General features: G+C 37.7%; 1 protein-coding gene across 3 annotated transcripts in view; it reads right to left on the bottom strand.

Annotated features, from left to right (window-relative positions):
* SEMA3C (semaphorin 3C) overlaps positions 1-23,016 on the bottom strand; it is a 115,938-nt gene that overhangs the window by 68,638 nt on the left and 24,284 nt on the right. The window lies entirely within an intron of this gene.

The following is a 23,016-nucleotide window of genomic DNA, read 5'->3' as shown; positions in this document are numbered from 1 at the left end:
CAGTGTTCTTCATAGGGCAAAGTTAAAAGATTGAAATAAAGCATAAACCTCTAAAAAAAATTTAAAAGTGTACAAGAACAAAAGAGAGGAAAGTGATAAAGTGATTTTAATCTGATACAGTTGTAATATGGTCTTCTCTAGAAAAATAATAAGCACTTAGAGTTTAATTGAAAACATACAAGAATTTCCACTAGGACCTCTCAGGAATGCAAACTAAGCATCTTTAAATGCTCTGCTGGACCTATTTTTAATTTCAGGTAAAAAAGAAAGTGAACAAAGACAATCACTTTTGAGGGGAAAAAAAGAAGGCAAGGAAATTAGGAAATTAAAATATTGGGTTATTTATTACAAATGACAATAGTTATTTCAATGTTTTAAAATACACAGGAGTGTCTTACGGGAAGATAGGAAGCTAAATTTTATCTGGTTGTACAGAAACAATGGGCTGCCACAATAATGTATTGCTATCCCAGCAGAGGAAATAATCAACAAGAAATAAGAGAGGCTAATACTCCAAAGAAACACCACACCAGAAAAAGAGCAAGAAAAAAAAGAAAAAAATCTAGAAATATGATTGTTAATACAGCTGAAAATTGATTTGAACACAGTTTTCTTCTTTCTACCTCTATACAATCTTGCTTGGACATGTTTAATAGCAGATAACCTCAAGAATCCCTCTAGGTTAAGGATACAAAGATGGACTGTGAGAAGATTCTTCTCATAAACCAAAGATGCTAATGTATCTATCAGATAATTTATTTGTCAGCATCAATTTACTTCAGATTGAAAGTAAAATTGCAACTCTGCACAGCAGAAACATAGGGCTGAACACAAACATCTGTCAGAAACAGCTGCACCTTTGTAAACAACTCAAACAGAAATCAGAAATGTAAAGAGTGATAGTGACTTGCCAAAAGTCATCCAAGACAGCGACTGGGAGGGGAATTTACTGCCAAGGCTCACTTTCACATCCTGTTCAAGCAAAGGTAGCACCATGGCCTTTCATCATGCAGAGGAACAAATCATTTGGGAACAGCCATCCCTAAGGAGCTTGTATGAGGCAGAGACAGGATCCCTTCTTAGAGCTTTAGTGCAATTTGACTACTCTGAAGCCTTCCCAGTGGCCTTGGAGGGACCAAGTGCTCTGGCTCTGTATTTGCATGGGTAGGAAGGAAGCACCACATGTTTGAGGAGAAAAACGCAGAACCCCCTACTTTAAACAGCCATTAATGGCTTGTGGTTTAACTAAAAATAACAGTGGCTGCAAACACAATCTGAATTTGTTTTTTCTTTATGGGTTCAAATTATGCTGTGCAGTGACCAAGACATTTAATGAGATTAAGTCCCATGAGGTTCACATTTTACTGGCCTGGGAGGATGGGCTGGTTGTTCATCCCTGGAAAACTTGTCAGAAGGAAGTCTTTATTATAAAGCCCACGCTAATAAACTTCACTCCTAGCCTCCCACATTACAGAAAATTGAGTTAAGAGATCATTCAGACCATCTGCCTCTCCTACCTCCTAAACATGCCTCCCTTGGGTTTTGATGATATATATAATGATACATATTTAACCTAGTTAACTGCTACTAATGATTATTTTTGAGGAACAATAGAAAGTTTTATGTAGGCAAAAAGAAGTGTCTTTTCTCCTGTAAACTTGAAGGAAAGGAAGATTCCCAAACAGAGATATTCTAGAGAGAAATAAGCATGCAATCTAGCAATGGAATTTTTAGCACACAATAGCCTCCAAGTAGTGCATATGAAACAACAAAGGCTTGCTACTTCCACACCTTTTCATTGACATCCAAGTGCAATGACAACTCTTCCAACTTGGTTTATTTGACATTTGTTATTCTATACTTCACATGCTTTGCACTGAAGGTATATAAAGCTATTTGTTATTTCTCTTTCCTACTAGCAAGGGACTTATGTCACTGCATTAGAATGCTGTTACAATGAATAAACTCATCACCACCCTGAAAACAAAAAGAATAGGGAGAATAGGAAGAACAAGAAAACCCAGATGCACAACTGGAGAGAAAAAATGTCCTAAAGTTCCCTAAAAAAATAAATGCTTTGTCCATGTACACCAAGATACTTCTTGGTGAGCCAATATCTCAAATGTAAGGGCTTAGACCCAAAAAGTAGAATTTTTGAAATAGCCACTGACACATCCCATAGCAGAGATGTGCTTCAAACCAAATTCAGAGAGTAAAAAGGAATGTATGTTTGCCACTGTGTGGATGCAGCAGGATCTGCTGGTCTCCACTTAACCCTGTCATCCTCCTCAAGTCATCAAAGGAAGGTGCAAATTTTTGTTATTCTTATAAATATCACTGCCTTGAGGAATATTACACAATTTAAGAGACATCATTTTTTTAACAAACAAACAAATACAGTTGGCATAAAAGTGCTTGGAGCAATCTGAATAGTGAGACAAATACAATTTTTGCCAAACATTGCCTTACACAGCAGGAGTATGACTAAACCTGGTTCCAGGCAATTTTTGCTAGAAGAGCTCAGAAGCTGAAGATTTAAGAAAACAAAGTCACTGGTAGTACAAAGATCATAAAGCAAACATGAAAATAAGCAAACTATTTCTGTTTTATAATGAGAAGATGACACAATATGAAATAATAAAACTTGAGCTATTCCTCTAAAATAAGGCCAGTTACTAACATTCCATAAAACTTGACTTTCTCCCTTGAAATCTTACTGAATGTTGGTTCCCACTGTTCTATTAGAAGAAGAGCTAATGTCTCATGGGAAATATGGCACCTCCAGTTTGTTTGGAAGTGGTTTGATACTTCCTGAAGTCCTGTAACCTTCCGAGTTACTTTTTCAGATTCTCTCTTTGACACGAACTTCAGCATGATGTCAGACAGAGCCAGTGAATTATCAGCACTGAGTCTGACACAGGGCTTGGTCCAAGCCCATTAGAGACCTCCCAAGTTTCTGTTCCTGGACACTCCAGGCTCCACATGCGGGGTCGTGTGAACGGGTGCATCCCCCACGTCAGGGCACTCGCAGAGGGTGGGCAGGACACGCCGGCTGGGGCTGCAGCCAAGGACTTCCACAAGGCAGCATGCTTTCCAGAATGTACTCCTGAGCTCCTCCTAGCCTGCTCTCTCTGCCCCAAAAGCCCATTTTCTCAGTGCAGCAGCCAGTCAGTGTGTCCTGGCTCATACTGCTCCAGAAAACTGACATCGAAGGAACTGATGTGAGGATGGCCACATGAATGGATCATCTCTATAAAGCATCTGCCTGATCAGGTACAGTACTTGTGGAATAGAAAAACTTTATTTTTACTGAAAAAAGTAAAACTCAGTAGAAGACTTTGTTTTTAATAGGTCATGGAGACAGTGAACTGATGCACACTCAATTAAATTAAGTTCAGGAAGAAGAAATCATGAGAAAGGACTGAGTACAGTCAGCATGAGAGTTGGCCTTCAAACTTCTTGTGTTTATTGTCGGCAAGCTACATCTTGACTTTACCGAGGCTCTTCTCATCACTGTAACTTACAAACTGTAAAAATAAGCCACATGTTTTTATGTTTTTCTTTAATGTGATGAAGTTTCCCAGCACAAATGTCTCACAGAAGCTTCAACATTGCACAGGGAATTAATAAATCCTAGTTAGAAATACACCAGTATTTATGGGCTCATAATATATTTGTATCTGTTACAACCAGGATTAAGCTGCATAAACTACACCTGCAGGCTAAATAGTAGAAGTTTTAATTAATTTCTTAAACCATATAAAGTATTCAGCTTTCTAAGTACAACAATTCTATTCATCCAGTCTGACTGGATACCAGCAAATACCTAACATATCAATTAATATTGATGAATCTAGGTATGAGACAATGCAAGCATTCAAATTGCAAAAAGCACACATAGCAAGTAGTTTATATGTTTAGAATAATAAAGTGGTCGCAGTGAAAAAAAAAGTGATAGAATACAGTATACAAAAATGAAAAATACATGTATTATTGCATTTGGTAAGCAAACTGTTTTTTCTCAAAAAATTATTTCCTTCTCCCTCAAGGGAAGCACACAGCCTCACATCCCTTGTCCAGAAAGAGCTGAACTCCTGCTTGCTACATACATCCAGGGATAAAGCAATGGAATTGCTTACTTTTTGGAGGTTTTCATCTTGAGTAGGAATAGCCTACTTGACCAGACGGAAGAACCTTTCTGTGACTAGGTCAGCTGCTTTGGCATGAAACTTTGTATCCTTTCTTTTGAAATTTAGTTAGGAGGAGAATAGGATGTGAACTATTTATTTGGATACTATTAACCTTTTTTTAGTATAGTTGCATGAGGAAATCTGCTGGGAGGTCCGAAACTGGACCATAATAAACCATGTCTCCAAATAAACAGGTTTGTGCTCTCAACCTTCTAATACACCATTTTGAGTGTTAGGTTTACAAATTAAGGTGATATATACAAAGCAATTTAAAAACTAGTACTGAACAGCAGGTAGAACAACACTAAACATTAGGCAACACTTCCCCAAGGATCTCAAACCACTTTAAATAACCCTTAAAACACAGCCCAGAGAAGAGTGAGCACAGTATAGAGAACACATCTCAATAACCAGCTCCAGGTTAAAAGGAACAGCTGTTTCACACCATAGCAAACAACACTCAAGCTTGAGGATAAGGATAAAAGTGATACTGAAATAAAAAAAAAAGATAGTTGGTGAAACATTAAAGTCAGAGGCTTAGACTTTACACAGCTAAAAATGGGCTCACATTTTATATCTTAGTCTTCAAACTTTAGTAACTTGACTTCTGTTTAACATTTCACCTAAGGGACAGCCCCTCCAAAAGCACAAAGAATCCATCTATAATCTGGTTGTACTGATGGTCAGTCACTGAACCACCAGCCAAACTGCAGCTGGGTGTGCCTGGGTACCAATCCAGCTCTCATTAAATTCACAGCCTCAACAGCTGCCAGCATCCTTGGCAAACCTGAGCAGCTTCAAAACCTAGGTGATGTGTCAAGGTGTGCTCAAAACAAAAGTTGAATCTTCACAAATTCAGAAACCTGAAGGTTTAGAAAACTTTTTTTTTTGTCTTTTAAAGCTGTAGTTCAATAAAACTAAGCATACTCATCAGTCTCGGAAAATATAATGTCCTTGAAAACCTTTTTAAACCATCTATTGGAAACAATGATGACAGAGAAGTAACATATTTGTTATTATTCACTTCTCCTTTGTAAAGAATTAGATCAAAAATAGCAATTTAAACCTCCCCAGCTACTGAGCACAGAGAACCCACAATAATCTTATTTCTCAATGTCAGCAAAAAAGAAAAACAAAGAGAAAACTGCACAGAGAAGCTAAGAAGTCTGTTGTTGGGCACTTGACTACATTGAAAGCATGCTACATTCATGTGTTGAGCTTCTTTAATACTTCATCAACACTGAGGAACACTGAATTATTTAATAACTTCATAAGTTGTCTTTCTGTCACGTGCATGTAGCTGACCAAAGCTGTATTGCCTGGCAGTAAAATCACATATAATTGGCCCACAGAAATAGAAAACATAATTGTCACCTGCCAGTCCTCACTGTTAAGTCACAGTACTTGCTAATTAACTGCATAGAAAAGGTCAAAGAAGGAAGCATCAGAAATGAGATTCCTGTGGTGAGGTCCTACGTATGACTCAGTTTGACCAAAAAAACTTACATCTGGACAAAATTAACACTCGTGCTGGAGATTCTTTGAACTCTGAGATAGTGGCCACAGTGGCTTGGATGCAGCTCTATGGATGTGTGTACACAGACACACACAACTCCCTAAGGCTGCCAGCCCAGCCTTCTGCAGGGACAGCCACCAAACCATAGCAGGAACTGTGTCACAGCTGTTAGTGCTACACTTGGGACTTCAACCATAGGCAGAGTGAGAGCACATAATAGGATTAAGCAGAATATGCATATGTGGAAACAAAAAAAGTAAGAAAAAAAGGATATTTGATCATTAGAGCACATTAAACAGTGAAGAGAGCTGAGCTTTCGGATGTAAAACACATGGCTAAGGCTTATTATTTACAATACAGGAGTCCAAAAAATGTAAAGAATCTCCTTATAGCCACTAGGTTAAGCATTTGAATTCCAACATGAAAATTCATCCTGTTTCTATTTTTCTTCAGAAAATAGAAATAGTTATGTTAATTCTTGTATCCGCTCCTTGACTCAGAATTGCCATGACCACATACATCAAGGGAGAGAAATTATGTTCTGAAAGCAGCTTTCCACCAATTGCATAAATATTCTCTCACCGATTTTAAAATTTGCTGGTTGATACCACCTAGAACCTCAATTAAAAGCTAAATGTAAAAGACTCTCTTCAGTATCAGTGGAATAAAGCCAGAAAAATGTAACATTACTGCAAAACTGGCATGGTTTCATAGTAACTCTATATAGCCTTCTAAATCCAAAATTTAGTTTTGCAACCAGCAAAAGACTTACTGTTAAAGTGCTGGAACACATTTGTCGCTTCCCATGGAAGCGTGCACAGGAAGGACATATGTGACACGTGCTCGGATTTCTTGTTTCCGTACCCTTTCTTCAAAATATTCTTGTAAAATATGCCACCAACAGCACGATGCCAAGTGCCTTAAGGGTCACATTGGGCTTGCTTCACAGGATACAATGATTATATCATGGTGGCGTTGACACACAGCCACGTCCAAACAGCTGCTAAAGAGATGACAGGATACCATCTGTCAGGAGAAACCATGCCCAGCTGCTGTCTAAGCTGAAGATTACTTTGCTGACATGATGCAGATGGCATGAAAGGCTTCATTACCAGGTTAGTTAACCAAGTCAAGAAATCCAATGTTATGATAGTAAAAGCCTTTCTCTAGCTATGACAATGCCTGAAGGAAGCGTTGTGTGCACCAGGACACAGCAGAAGACACTGCAACCCCCGGACAGAAGTTAAAAGCTTATTAGCTTTTACCAAAAGATCTGACAGCCTCTGTTCTATGGCTGCTAACACTGGCTGCCAGGACAACTTGTTTTTATAAACAAACCATGGCTGTGCACTGTTTATCCTCCTCCAAGGCTCCCCTGTAATGCAGAGGCTTATCACAGACCTCCAAGCAGGGAAACCAGGGCTCCTCTGTCCAGAGGGCACCTCCAGCACTGACCCATGGAGCAAACTTAATTCTATGACAGAAGAGATCTCACCAAAATGCATGAGAGAAAAGTTTTATAGGTAGCTTTGTCACCCAGGTGAGAAAGGAAAAGGTTTTGTTTTCCGGAAAATCACATTTCTCTTTTTTACTATTAAATTTTAATTAGTTTTCTTCATTGTTTTGAACCTCCAAAGTCTTCAAAGAGCACCCTTGCAGACATCAACATGCCCCACTGCTTTTCTTTCTGCTGCTTCCAAGAAAAAAATGTTTGCTGTAAGCAAAAAGATGCTTAAGTTCCCCTTTCAATGTGTTTATAGTTTTATATTACTCTGATCTTGTTTTCTTTGTGATTCACATTGCATTATCTGCTGATTGTAATAATTACACAGATTTTACTGTTGTAATGTGAAAAGTATGAGAAGAATTTTCCATCTAAAAGGTTTAGCAATACCACATACTTTCAGTAAGATTTGTCCTGTCAGGCCATAATTGCTTCTGATTGCCCCACCCTCTAGTACTTTTAGAAAAAAGATAATGTCATTTCAAAATATAGGCTTACAGCATACTGTGTTTTACAAATATGTATGGTCCTGTAGTCTCTGCCAAAATTTACAAAATAAAAAAGATAAGAAGAAATGCCAAATGCAGAAAAAGAACTTTGTTTTATGTACTTAGTTTACAATTAGCAAACACAATAATTCCATTTAAGGTTGCAAACTGAGGATGCAGAACTCATACAGAGCACAGAAGTAAAAAAGCTGGATGAGTAATATCTTTTCATGTTTTTTCATTTCTTAGGGAAGAGTTTTTAAATGACAAGGGATACAGGGACAGTATCAAAATGATTGCTTTACAACTGGTAATTTTCTAGAATTCTTTCTCTAAAAATGATGTTAGGACTATATGAAATGCTAAGTAAATAAACTGCAAACTCTTTCCTCTCAATACACGCTGAGTCACTTGAAATGAGTTGAGCATGAATATACAAGAACTCACTTGGTAAATGATCAGCCAAGTGAAATTTAGAACTGGAATTCCCTTTAGATATTTACATAATGCATAACTGCATCAGCTTTAAGATGAAAGTAAATAATGGAAACAAAGTCTTGGTTATGCACTCTCTGTGTACTGCACCGACCCAGACTTTGCACAACTGAATCCCTGTTGAAATGATTCTGAGTCCAGGCATACACAATAATAAATAATGTTCTTGTTCTGCCTTACATGCCTCTGGTTACCATAATACAAGTCAAATTTTTAAGTGTCTTTTTACTCATAATGTATCTGTGGCACCAATGCTGATCTGCTGATGGGAAATCACAGGCAGAAGACAAGGTATTTGCTCAAAGCTTGTTAGGCAGAAGGAAGGTGAACTTCCATCTGCAGGAGGCACCCCAGCTGCTTGGTCAGCCTTCTGCCAGAACAGATCTAGGCAAAACTGGCAGAAACGTAGTTTTGCTTGGTTAAGTTTTAAAACCTTGATCAGGGTATGTAACATTTACAGAAAAGCAAATGGGGGTGTTGTATCCTGCTCACACTTGTGTCTAAAGGAGTAATGTAGATTCTCTTGGACTTGGATAATCAAGACAACTTCTCAGTCCTTCAGTTTATCGATTGAATCATGTGCCTTGCAAAACTTTTGATGCTTTCTTCTTGAAAAATATCGTAAAAATATTATTACTAAATATTAGTAGCAATATTATTACTTTTCTGCCATTCAAGTTTTGATTCAGTAGTACCAGTCTAAATATCTTAGAAACAACCACTGTGTTGAAATTCTTTACATACTTTCATTGTGTAGGCTGACTAAGTCCCTGTAAGTATAATGGTTTTGTACACTCCTCTTTATAGAAAATGGAAAAATGTTCATCTGTTTGTGGGAAAGTACATTTTATAATTTCCAAACCAGTTTTTTTTATTTTTCCTTTCAAGGGTAATTAGAAAATTGTGAAATATATAATAAGCTTTTCACTATGTTTTATATAAAAGATAGAACTCCTGCTTCATTCACAAATTAAACACATACTGCTTGTACTGTTAGTGTCAGTGAAAACTCTCCCTTCTAACACTGCTGTAGGAACAAAATCAATCAAAGTGAGAAAATGCACTGCCCACCCAGGACTCGATGCATCAAAGTCCAGACAGTGTTGGTTGTTGTCTCTACAGCATCCGTAAATGTAGAAGTGAAAATCTCACCCTTTCTTTTTTTTTTATTTTTAATTTTTTAAAATTTTTTTTTGTTCCCTCTGCACTTTACAAAGAAGCAGCAGCTCCAAGAACAACTTTCTGGCAGGGTGCTGTACATGCTGATTTGGAAACTCATCTCTGACTCTAATCCAAACCAGCAGGCTGTGAACAAAACCACAGCCTCTGAAGTGCAGCAAACATTTCTCCCCACCTCCCTAGTCTACTGAGACACTGTGCCATCAAAGATTTTATTGTCCCAGCAGGTGGTAACCTCGGAGTTACCTACAATTTCAATTACAAGTCAAATGAGGCACTGTTATTCAAAGGGACAATTTTTTTGTTAAATGGTATGAAAAGTGAACGTTTACCAAGCAGTATCAAGTCATTTAGACAGCAGAGGAGTTGGTGTGGCAGACCAGAAAGCACATCTGCAGTCACATTTTAGAGAGATTTCACCTTATAGCTATAGAATAGAAGAGTTATGCACACAAATGTTGAAGACAGATTTGATTCAACCCCGATGTAATGAAAACAATTATGAATCCTTAAGGCCATTGCTGCCTTTGAGTAAATCAGTTTCAAACACTTGCACAACCAGAAGATCAGTTCAATGTCTTTAACATGCCTGCTGTACCACCTCCTTACACATTTTGCATTACTGCCAAATAATTTTCCTTTCCAAAAAATATGTCAATATCTTAAATTCCATGATGATAATTTCATACATATCTCTGTGCTTAAAAGTCAGGAAGACAGAAATCTTCCTATCCCTAGGAATATAGTATGCAGTATATCTCTATATTATTTTATGTTGTTTTTAAAAGCATCAATCCACCTGGAAGTACAAGACCTCTAACCTCCTACATTTTTGGTGCAACAATCATTTCTGATATAATCTAGATATCTTTAACTACTGATGGAAAAACCTTGAGTTTTAATGAAGCACAACAGAGGACTGAGATACCAAAAAAATGATGGAGCTTGAACACTCTCAATATAGAAGTCTCTGGATTACAGACTCTCCCATTTTCATAATGGGTAACTTCAGTCTGGCACCTCCATCCATAATTGCAGAGCTTCCCTACATTTCAGTACTTTTTAGAAGTGCATTCAATTCTCAGTTCCAGAGATGCATCCTGGATCATCATAACATTATCAGAACTACAGCCTTTGTTTCAAAGAGTTTAATAAATGTATTCCCCCTAGTTATTTAATCATGGAATTATTCCCCTAATATTTAATCATGGAAATATTATTTTACAGCTGGAATCTCATCAGAAAGCAGATACTGCATAAATTCAACATCTCAGATATTCACCTTTCCTTGTGGGAATAGCTGATAAGAAATGCTAACAGGCAAGTGGGTTTGTCATACATGTGAGGTAAGACTGACCTTCACAAATGTGGTTGATCAAAATAATGCAGTTAGAGCTTACACTGGGGATACCTCCTCTTTGTGCAAATCCAGCACTGTTTTTAACTCACTGAAGTTTTAACCACATGCACCATTTATCTTACACCTCTACTAGCTAAAGCCACATAATTATATTAGTTCCCTGTGCCCTTTATTTATTCATAATGAATCACATCAATCCAACACAATAAACACATTTAGCTTCCAGTTCTTACCTTAGGTGTGGCAGCAGGGACACCTCAGTTCAAGCAAAACATTCATGTTGAATCTCAAACAAAAAGCTAACTACAAACCATCAAAAGATCAAGTTCTGACCTCAGCCCAAAGCTCTCAAATTCTTCCTGTCCTTCCTTCCTTACTGCTGATCAATGATGGATGGTGGGCCACCCTGGCTCATTCATTCAAAATCATCCTCATCAGTTATTTATTCACCCCCCTGCATCCTGTGTGGGTAACACTAATCCAAACCAATCTTGCCCTAAAAAGTTGTAATCTTTTAGTTTAACATATGGGTGCAGTAACACTTTCACACCAATATATTCTGTATATATGTGAGTTAGATTGGCTTAATGCCTCTTGTAGTATTGTAGTATTTCTCTTCAAATCTTGGCAGACCTAGGCTAGGCTAGCTCAGCTCTTGGCAGGGGAGTTCAATTAGGCCCTATTTGCATGTGCAAAGAAGTCATATGCAATCAATTGGTAAATACCAGCCACATTTCTATGGCCTTTCAAGACAACTGCACTGAACCAAATAATTACTTTTTTGTTGTACATTCTTATGTTTGATGCAAATGTGCAGTATCATTTCACAAACTGTTGTATAATAAAACTATTTATAACAATTGCTGATGACTTTTTTCTGTAAAAGTGAATTTATTCACCCCCAAAGCCCCGTGGCTCCATCCTCACCAGCTTTTTCTTCCTTCCTTTTCCCCTGGGGTGCTGGTGTCTGCTGCCTTTGCTGAACGTGCCCAGAGAGCTCACAGGTCACTGTACCTCACTTCCAGCACTGAAGGTGGACTGGCACACTTTTACAAATGCATCTGTGGTAGTTCAATACTGAAGTTCATTTAATATTGATGACCAAAGGCCCTCCAGAAGCAGCAACTAAAGGTGAGTGCACGCTTGAGATCACAAAGAACCCTCTGATGCACAAAAGCAAGGAAAAAAACCACAAAACCAAGAGAACTGCCATGTCAGAACCTATTGGCAGTAACAATGGAGTAATACATTTTGATTTACATTTTTCCTTTCTGATATATATGGTTCATTCCAATAGCTTGGGCTGTGTTTTCTTTGAGCATACCATGCCATTCTGTTTAAACTTCTCACTCAAAGTTAGGGTAGGAACATGGGGCCTCCCTAGAAGGATTCCAGAAATTTTAATATACATCTTCAGTACAGGAGACAGGAGACTCAACTCAGCAAAGTATGGTATGGAAAAAAAAATAAAATATATAAAAAAAGATCAAAAAAAAGAGGCTTGAAGAATTATGAAAGACAAAACATGAATGAAAAATGTGGGACATGCCAGGATTGTAACATTATGCACCACAACCCAAATGATGGCATCACTCAGAGATGGCAGCCATCCCAGAGCTGAATCAGGAAATATGCACTTTTGCAAAGGCAACCGAAAGTGGATTTTGAAGCTACCTTTAGCTTATCGAAAACATGTCTTATTTCCACTGAAGTCTGTGGCAAAATATTAAATGATTTCATGGATCCAGAGAGGACATTTAGATTTTCTCATTTTCATTTTGAAAAATGAAATTTGTTCTACAGCCAAATTTTATGATCACTGGTACCATTTTGGAGGAAGGGGTTTATTTGAAAGTTTGGGTGGATGCTGACAATTAGACAATTAGACAATATTTTAAAAAGCAGTTTATAAGTCCTAGCATACTGTGATGGAAAGACCATGAAAATGAAATAACTTTATCATGGAAATATATAGAATGTATGAAATATACAGAAATGTGTGAAATATAGTATTGTTGTAGTTATTAAATGCTTATATATGGAAAATATTCATTACTATCAAACACCAACATATTCTCCTTCTAAAAAAAAAACAATGGAGAAATAAGTTTTCATTTTAAAAATGTTAAAAGTAGTGGATTGCTGCAAGTTACTTGACTAATTTATGTTTCAGCAAAGGCAAGAATTGTATGTTTTATTTATTATACCATAGACATGGAAGCTAAAGTAATGGACCAAATCCAAATGGAGACACAGAGTTGGTGAGGATCACATCCTGCTAAACTGGAAAAGGATCAATATATGTAGACAGATTCACAATTTTTTTTTCTGACAAATGTGTAATTATCTGCAAACCATCACTCCCATTCTTCCAATACAACTTCTGTTTAGGTCTGCCTGATGAAGTTTTTCTTTTTGAATGCCTACTACAAATTAATTCAGTAGCTGCATGTCTTGTCCTCCACAAATCTGGGGAACAGCTGATAACCCCTGCAGATGTAACGGTTTTGAAGACTCTTAGCAAGTTCCTTTCTCCCACACCACGAGTCTTCCTCCTTCCAGACTAAACAAAACCAGTTATTTCAAGCTTTCCATGCAGGTCATATCTTCTATACCTCTTATCAGCCCTGCTGCTGTCCTCCAGGCTCCCTTCGCTTTGTCCACATCTTTGCTAAATGCAGTGACCAAAACTGCACTCAGCAGTGTGAAATAGAGTAATTGACTCCCTGACATGGACATTTCCATAAATTTATCTGAAACACTTATGCTGTTCATTTCTTAGTCTGCAAGGTATACTAAAGCCAGCTCTAACTCCAGTTCTGTCATTTGGCTGCACAATTTTCTTCCCTTTTTTTATTTGACCATTTAATTTTCTCTGCTTAATTGCATACACGGTTCTCCTTGCTGAATTTAAATTTATTGATTTCAGACCACTTTTCAATTAATTGAAATTATTTTGAGCTCTGACTTTATCCTCCAAAAATCTTGAAATCGCTCTCAGCTTTCTCTCATGTTCAAATGTGGGAATTTTATTCCATCATCCAAACTGCTGCTGAAAAATGTATCATAGAAATAGATTCCAGACAGACACTCTGTAATCACACTAGAGAAGTCTTTCCAGTTTGACAGCAAAACAGTATTCTTAAATTATTTTCCACCCACTAAGAATACATTAAATTAATCTACACCTTAATTCCGTAGTTTACTTTAATGAATTTGAAATGGGAAAATGTCAAATCAAGTTGTAACAGATGTACTTCCTCACATCAAAAAAGCAGACACTCTATGAAAGAAGAAATTTGGATCAGACTAAAATCTACTTTAGTCCTTATAAATCTACTTTGTTTCATTCAATCCACTTCTGTATCCTTCCAATGTATTTAAACTGATTTCTACAGAACTTTAGTCAGTTTGGAAGCTTTCTGGTGGCCATATTATTGACTTGTCTGTACTTTTTTAAACCCTCTGTTTACCTCTTTCCAAAGAGCAGCCTCATATTTGCTGATCCTCCATGCTCTGACCCACTTGGACATTATCATCCTTGAAGGGCTCTTGAACAGACTCACTGATGCTGCACTTAGCAAGTCAGAGAAAGTCCTGGTTATGTGAGTAACACTGAAGACACAAGTCTGTAGTGTTGAGCAGTGATAACAGGGACCTGCCTTTGCTTGGCAGCACTTTCCCAAACAAATACTGAGGTCAGCTTTAAGGTTGGAAATTTCCAGGATCTATGATTACTAGCTAATGCTTTGGATGCAGATTCCCTGTTTTGAAGGCAAAGGTAATTTTTAGTGGAAACCTGGGCTGTTTCATGCCTCATGGCATCAGTACCCAGGAAAGCTCCTAGAAAGTTGTATTTGTTATTACAACCATAGCCTTGGAACTGAGGAACTTACACTTCCCTTAAATTTGTCTAGGATAATCAGCCACACATTTGAAATTATCTAGCTTGGATAAACATCCTTTAACTTGCTCTTCTTGAATTAAGAGCAGTTTCTCTCTCCACACTAAACATGTAACTGCAATAGGTTTATTTATCCCTTTTCAGTCAGCTACATCATATATACATATATTGTACTTTTCACCTGAATTTCTTACTCATTTCAAGACCTGCAGGATAAAAAAAAAAATCTTTTGATTACTTTCACAATTCAGAATCAGGCTTACAGTAAATTATCTTACACCTTTTACCTTACCTTCCAATACAAGGTCAGGCAGGATATGAAGGGAACACCCACCAAATAAACTATATAACACCAGGAGGGAGGCTGCACTATGGATGAAAACTGATTTTTCCTATGGGTTTCATCATCTCAGTGCCAGAGCCTCTTTGGTTGGAGAGGATCTAATATCCTCAAAAATCATATATGATTTATGATTTACACAGTCAGAATGCTTTCAAAACACTGTTGTTAAGTTTTTTATGAGTTCATTCAGCTTTACTTTAAAAGAAAACTAATGCTGCAAATTTAAGCACTCAGGAGATGCAAACTGCCTGAAAAAAATCGAATTTGACCCCTGAGTTATTGTGAATTATAATACCATGAATTGTAACATGTTTCTATAATTATACCAGCACATTTTTTCCTTAGCACTCCAATTAGCTCCTTCAGTGCAATGAATAACCTTGAAGCAAATTTTTTTCTTTTTTTTATCTTCATTCCTCAGTTCTAGAGTCATCAGACCTTTCCTGAAAAAAATATTCGTAATTCCAGTGGGATTTTTCAATTCTGCTCAAATGAGCATCTGAGTGTCTTTAGGAACCTTAACTAAACTTAACCTTAACTAAACTTAAATAAACTGCTATAAATGTCTAGTAACTTACAGATGGAAAATGGAAAGTTTAAGTGTTTGGCACTTCACAATCAAACAGAAATCTCAGCCCCCCTAAAAGCACTTTGTGACTATCTGAAAACACTGACTGGTCTAGAACTTTCAATAAAACTGTGGAACAAGCAAAGAAGAAGACGCAATTTCCTAAGAAACACTGAGCTGAAATGTTTCTCTTACACTTTGTACCATCTACAAATGATGACAGAGAACCAGGAATCCTATCTCAGGCCTCCATAAATTCTATAGATAAAGGCTTACAAAAAACTGGAATGGTAATTTCACAATATATGATCACAAAATAGCTGAATTAAATTTAGGCTGGCTATTTTCTAGTCTTTTAGTGAATGATTTGATCCTTCAGTAATGTTCTCTTCACACAGTTGGGTTTTTGGAAGACTTTTGTAATGAGTTTGATTCTCACCCATGCTCACCCACCAGTCTTATTTCCAGGCTGATGTGAAGAGGAAGATCTGTGAATAGCTGAACTAATATATGGAAAGGCTTCACAATTCACAAGCTCTAATGCTTTCTGATATTTGATAATACAGTTTGTCAGTTTTTCACTTTTTATCCAACCTGGGATCCCACTGGAGAATGCAGACAGGCTCCCTCTGAGCAAAGAGACTCCATAGCTCCGTTTAGGTCATGGGAATCTTTCAACTGACTCTAAGGGACAGTGAATCAGATTTAAAGAAGATGCCAAAAGTGAAGTTTTCTCTGTATTTTTGAGGGCTTCAGACCACTGTTCAGACAAAAGGAAACACACTAATGTGTACACTGAATTGTTGTATTGGGTTTAGTCTGCCAGGCTGATGTCTGTATGTCTGTAGGAGCTCTTGACCTCCTCATGCATTGCAAGAGAGATTCCACAGCTCAGAGCTAAGGTAACCAAAATCTTTGAAGTAGGCTATAAACATGCATAGTGCACAAATAATCTGGTGGTTTTGTTCCTTGCTAGAGGAAATTTTCAGCATATTTATAATGTCCTTTGATGCACCCTGTAAATTTGCAAACAAGAAGCCACATGTCCTTTCGATGAAACTTGACTTATAAACATATGTAAAACAAGATGCTGGAAGAGTTTGGAAGAGTTTGAAATAAACAGAAGGAGATACTCTACATCACCAAAATGAAGCTTAGTTAGATTTTAAAGGCTCAAAAAGAAAAGCTCTTGCACCCACAAGTTACAAAGGGTTATTAAATAGCTCTGTTTCACTACTTATTTAAGCTACAAACACCATGTCTGAACAGGAGATTAAGATATACACAGCCTTAAGTGTTGCAACTGTTCTTAAATAAGCCCCCAAAAACCATGCATGCAAGAATTAAGCAGACACAATTAGGAGTTACTTTCCTTTCCCCTGCACAAAATTTCCCTCAGTTCTAGAGCTAAACTCAAGCAAAGTCTGGTGTGTAGATGTGAATTATTCAGACAAGTCATTTTACCCTAAATAATAGAAAAGGAGTAGAAAGGACTGCTTCAAGACTTCCTGTATTAGATTGAAGTAAATCTAGAGAGGCAACTTATCTTGAAAACATATTGATGGAAATGAGAAGTAGGTTTCATAAAATGGGTTATGTACTACACGATAAAGTCTGGAATTCTGGATATCTTGTTGATCACCATTCATAACGAGAGGACACAAGTCTTGGCTGACTTGATGAACTTGTATTTTCTAGCCAAAACAATGCTCCTGTCTTTGATAACTCAAACACATATTTTAGGTGAAAAACCATGCTGTGGACATCCCAAGCAGGAGAAAGAAATGAGACTGAGCATTACCTTACAGCACATGAAGTGAACTTGTACACATCTACAGCAGTGTACATGTCTGCAGTTTCCTCTATATTAAGCTCTAAAGACTGCTTGCAATTGCTCTGAAAGAGGCAGTGATACACTGCATTAGAAGAGTATTTTAACTGCTCTAAAGACTCTAGGTAGAATGCATTAGCAGCAGTGGTGTGAATAACCCCTCTGTGGAGGCAACCAGGATGTCACTAACAGCACTGCAAATGGCTTTGCAATGGCACACAACATAAAAATAGTTACTTCAACAAACTTTGATCCATGTGACCTTGTCACCATTGTTCTCTACAACAAACCACCATAAAAAATGAAAGCAAGATTATTATATAAATCCCTAATTTTAGACCTTTCCAGGTCTTGATTTCTAGGCAGTTTTGTAAAAATCTATCTGAATTTCACAAACATATTTAAAATTTTGGTTTTCTGCAGAGTTTTTCCAGTTTATCCAAATCCAGAGGGATTGATGTTCATGCATGAAAAAAAAACCCAAACAATTTAAACTATATTGTTTTATTCCAGCTGATAGGGTAGTGACAGTCTTTACAAACATGAAAACATCTTGCAGAAATAACCTCATCAACTAGTGCACACTGTATTTCTTGGTAGGATCTCTAGAGTAGCAACTATAGACAGGCTTTGTTCATCAGTGAACAAATTACCATTTTGATCAGCTTTTACAAACATTCATTTCTGCTGCCCCAAACATTTGAATGACCCTTTCATCTAAATGAGCTGCTGTTGCACAGAGAACCATTAGCTTATATAAACCTGCTGCTGTAAGCATCTATTACCACAGCCTGGTAGTGACATATTGATTTTCAAGCTGGAACTAGCTCCCTTGAGACTAGAGAGCATATGGCTGTTTGTCAGACCTGCTGGGTAAAACATGTTGATTGCTAGAAGGAAAAGGATGGGAAAAGTAGGTGTTAGTCTTTGCAATTTTATAAAATATTGATTTTAATTCTTAAAATAAGAATAATAACTCAGTCTTATTGCCTCTTTTTTAAAACCAAATGAGCTTCAGAATTGGGTTTTCCACTGTGTTTATTATGGACAGGCATTCATGATCATTGTACTTACAATCAATAGTGATATCAAGTTGAAACTATTAGATTTTGAGGTAAAACAAAGTATTGAAAGGAAGCACCAGACACTATTGGTATATATGTAACTGAGATCATAACCAAACACCTGTTGTACAGAGCCTGGCCAGACAGCTGGACAGCCGTTCAACCCAGAAGAGTCTTCCTGTGAAATGCTTAATGGGCTTTATGTTAGAACAAAAGAAAGCTGATTTAGCTCACACCAAAAGTCTGTGCTGTGTCTACCCCAAGACAGCTACAAGTGAAGAATATAATGGAAATCATTTTTCAAATGAGATTCCATCTTCTCCCTACTCAAAATTAGATTTTTTTAATCCACATGTGAATTAGATCAATATTTAGTGTACTAAATGTCTATGTTTAGCAGTACAAAAAGTCATATTTATTTAAACTTTTTGGTCTGGACTTAAAAATCACATTAAGTGGCAAAGTTAAACATTTCAAACATATCCCAGCTGAGGCACTCATAAGAGAAGTGCAGAGCAGGAAGAGGCACAGTAGAAGAGCAGCACACCCCAAGCCCTTCACAGGTGCTAAATGTGCATAGGACAAGGGTGGCTGGTCACAGAGGGGAGGCAAAACCCTGTTGTGAGAGGACAGCAGGCACTGTGCTGTTCCTCAAAACTCCACCCTCCTCACAAATCTCTTCAAAATATCTTTTCTGTAATAACAAATCATGAGACAATTACGTTTCTGGACTGTTACATGAATGCTAAATCCCCTGACAAGCCGATGGGTACCTCGTGGGAAATACTTAGGAGCATTACTGAAAGAAATGGTGGAACACTTGATGCAACAGGAAGTTTTATTCATTTTTAACAGGATTTAGAAGTTCTTCCTTCCATGGAAGCTGGTAAGTGTCCCACTAAGTTTAACTAAATTAGACTCCAGACAGAATAACCAAAGCTTTTCATTATTTCTTTTCTAGGGGACAGAAATAAAATAGTTCTTTCCCACTTTAATTCAGCTCAGTACTTTATTGATTGGTCTGCTCATTCTGAAGCAGAGTCCACTTCTGTTTTCCTCCTGCCATCACTCCCCACTCTTCTTCTCCAATCTCTGTCTCACTCTGCCGCTGATCAGAGACTGCCACTGCAGTAGCACCAGCACTGGTGGTGCTAAAGCTTGCTCAGCTCACATTATTCCAGGATCAATTCCTGGAATAATTATATTCATAAAGGCTTTTCTTTCTTAGGAACCTGAAAATATATTTTAATAATTGTTTAAAAATGCTGAGAGTTTCTACAGAGCATATTGTAGCCCATGAGGAAACTGAAACAAACTAACCTGCAGCAGAAAGCTTTATCCTTTTAAAATGAGTTGAGGACTGTCAAACTAAGTTTTATTAGCGCCATCATGCCAGAGGGTTAGCAGGCAAGCACTCAAGTGCTCCACGTCTCCTGAACTTTTCCTGAATACTTCTGGCACATCTTTGACTGTAAAGTTCAGAGACTTCCAAAAATACACCGCAGAGACACAGCTGCCCGCTGGCAGTGGCATCTGCCCGGGAAGGCAGCTCCCTGCCAAGTGCACGGGGACAGCCGTGACCCCGGACAGGCTCGCAGGGCAGCTCTGTCATCTGGGCAAAAAGTCAAAGGAGCTGAGCCCTGGCATGGGCAGCAGCCCTGCAGAGCAGAGCTGGGAGCTGTGTCCAGCCATGGCAGCCGCTGGGAGCCGCGCTGCTCGCCTGGGGATGGGGAGGTTGGACATGGCCAGATTTACCCACACACCCAGAAAATCCAATTCCCTCTTCAGACACGGGTGAGTCATAATGTGTGAGAAGCACGGCATCAAACCAGGCTCAGGAACAATGATCATTAGAATTGCTGTAGCATTGCTACACGAAACTCTGCATTCACTGTGTAAAGCAGTAATGGAGATGAGCGGGAGAGAAAATGACATAAAATATAACTGAAGATTATGAAGGACTGCTTTCTCTGATTTTCAGTTCTGATGCCTAATACACATGGAAAAGTAATAGTGGACTCTTATTTTCCTACCAGACTTACAGATTTTGATGCTATTTCTGTAGTTTACTCAGTGGCTCTCCTAGACAGAGCCTCCTCAATGTTAACATTGCACAACATACTCATACAAGTTTTTTGGTTTTTACAGAAAACCTCTTCAGAGTAGGCAATGAAAAAATGCTTTAAAATCCAAGGACAAACTCAAATAATTCCAGTGAAAATATAAGAATTTTGGATTTTATTTCATATTTTTTCATACCTTCAAGGAAGTGATAAAGCTAATGGGCTCAAAAGGTACTGCCTACATTCATTACATTCATTTACTCTACTAAAAGAACAGTAGCATCAAATTATTTAAACACCATTAATTGAACACCATTCCTTCTTGCATACCTAAACAGTTCTGAACTTTAAATCTGTCTGCTGCCTGGCATACAGACATTTATCCATAAAGAAAGCAAGAGAACAAACAAGAAATTATTCTTATTTTGCATATATCATATACTACAATCCTTTGAAGCCTATGCAAGTTAAAACTGCCTTCAGGTATCTTATGCACCTGAAAAAAAATAAAAAAAGCCAGCAAATCACCCAACCCATATAAATCTAATTTTGTTTGTTGTATTTACCCGAGTCCTATTTTGTATGGACACAAATGCTATTAAAATAATATCTTACTTTAATATATACATAATACATATTTTATATCTCACATAATATCTTAAATTACAAGCTTTTTCAGAGCATCATGGTGAGTCTTTCTTGTTCTCCATTGTTCTCATGTCCCCATAGTACTTGTTTCTCTACACCCCTTTTATGCCCCATCCCAAGAAACTGGATCAGCTAAAATTTTTCTTTTTAAACTGAAAATTCCTCAATTTCTGTTACACAGTAAACAACAGGCATAAGGAGATGATTTTATATGCATATTGCACAACAGCAGTAAAGACTCCACTGCTGAAGTACATTTTCATCTCCTTTCAGGGCATGCTGAGGCTGCTTTCTGCAGAGTATGTCTTGATGCTGAGGGCCGAGGAGGCAGCAGACTGAAAAGTTGAGTAATGAGCACTGCTGGCACCAGTGACAATTGTCTGAGTAAACAGTGCTTCACCAAGCCTGAGGGTCACACAAAACTTCAGACCTAAACATCCTTCTTTAAGTGTGAGACTGTTCAGAGCACAAGTTTATATGCAAGTCAAAATCCTGCAGGGGGAAGTGGGGAGACAAATTCCTGAGATAAGGAGCCTAATGAAGCATCAGTACCTGCTCTTATCTCAATCACATGGGCCTCCCCAAACACCTGACAGGTCAATCCTGTATCAGGTAGCAGCAAGGAAATTCTCTGAGTGATCTTCAGGTGTCATTTCCTTTCACAGGAAAAACTTGGGATTTCCATCTCCAGTCAAGCTCACTGGCAAAACCTAGGATGAGTTACTCTGAAAACCTCTGGAAAATCATACTCTCTAATTCATGCTGCTGTTCTACTGCACACATGTCCTTTAGAAGACAAGAATAGACTTGTGTCTGAATAAATTAAAAAGTTGAGAGTGCAGCCCTGTGCATTTGTGCAGCTGGGGAGTCAAAATGACAAGTTTCAGGAAACAGCATCCACATAAGCATGTAAATAGAGTTGTCCAAAATCTTGTCTCCATTGCTTCACCAGTCGTGTTTCACTGCTGATATGTGAGGAAGCCTATGGGCTTGGCTCACTGTACTTTTACTACTTCAAATCTAATCCCTTAATACACAATTAGGAAGGTGATGCATATTCACCAGCTTCAAGGGAGTCAGTCTGGATTTGCACACATGAAATTACCATTAGAACAATGGAAGAGTATGCACCTGCAAGAAGTAAATTAAAAATGCTCTGACTTGTATTTAGCATCACTTTGAAGGTTACCTGGAAGAATCTCATGACTGAACACTCCTTTACCACCCTGAGTTTATCCAATGAACTTTCTTTCCAAGTTTTTCAGTATTAGTAATGTGAAGGACAACAGGCACAAGTTTGGAACACTGTAAGTATTCAAGAGACTAAAGAGACTGAATTATGAAGGAACATCAAGAAATCATGAACAAGCAAAAAAACAAACCAAGCAGGGCCACCAAGGTAAAAAAAAAAAATATTATAAAGCAACACAGCAACAGTTTCAGTATGAGTACTCTGTTCTCAAACTAGATAGGATTACTATAGTGCACAAAAGTATAATTCACTGTTACAAAGAGTTACAAAATACAAAACAAAGGCTCACAGTTAGAAAATAATTCTTCCTCCTGAAATAACAGCTCAAAAAATAAGTTTCTGTGCTTAAGGCATTCATTACTGAACAAGAGAAAGCACTACAAAAATGTGCTGCAGCAAACACTTTTTCAAGAAATGAGGTGGATTAGAGGGTTAAGATTTCTAATATTTCTGTTTTTCAAATTTTCTACATTAAACACTTCTTTTCATTATGACTGGATTCAAATACTGATTTGGCCTATTCCTTAAGTCAGGGGTCTCACAGTGACTTTTTGTGCCTGTGTGTATGTTTACACATGTACATAAAGAGACAGAATATTGTGTGTACATGG

This window comes from Cyanistes caeruleus, chromosome 4, assembly GCF_971803275.1.
Source record: "Cyanistes caeruleus chromosome 4, bCyaCae1.hap1.1, whole genome shotgun sequence".
Lineage (NCBI taxonomy): Eukaryota > Metazoa > Chordata > Aves > Passeriformes > Paridae > Cyanistes > Cyanistes caeruleus.
This window is presented reverse-complemented; position numbering and strand designations above follow the sequence as displayed.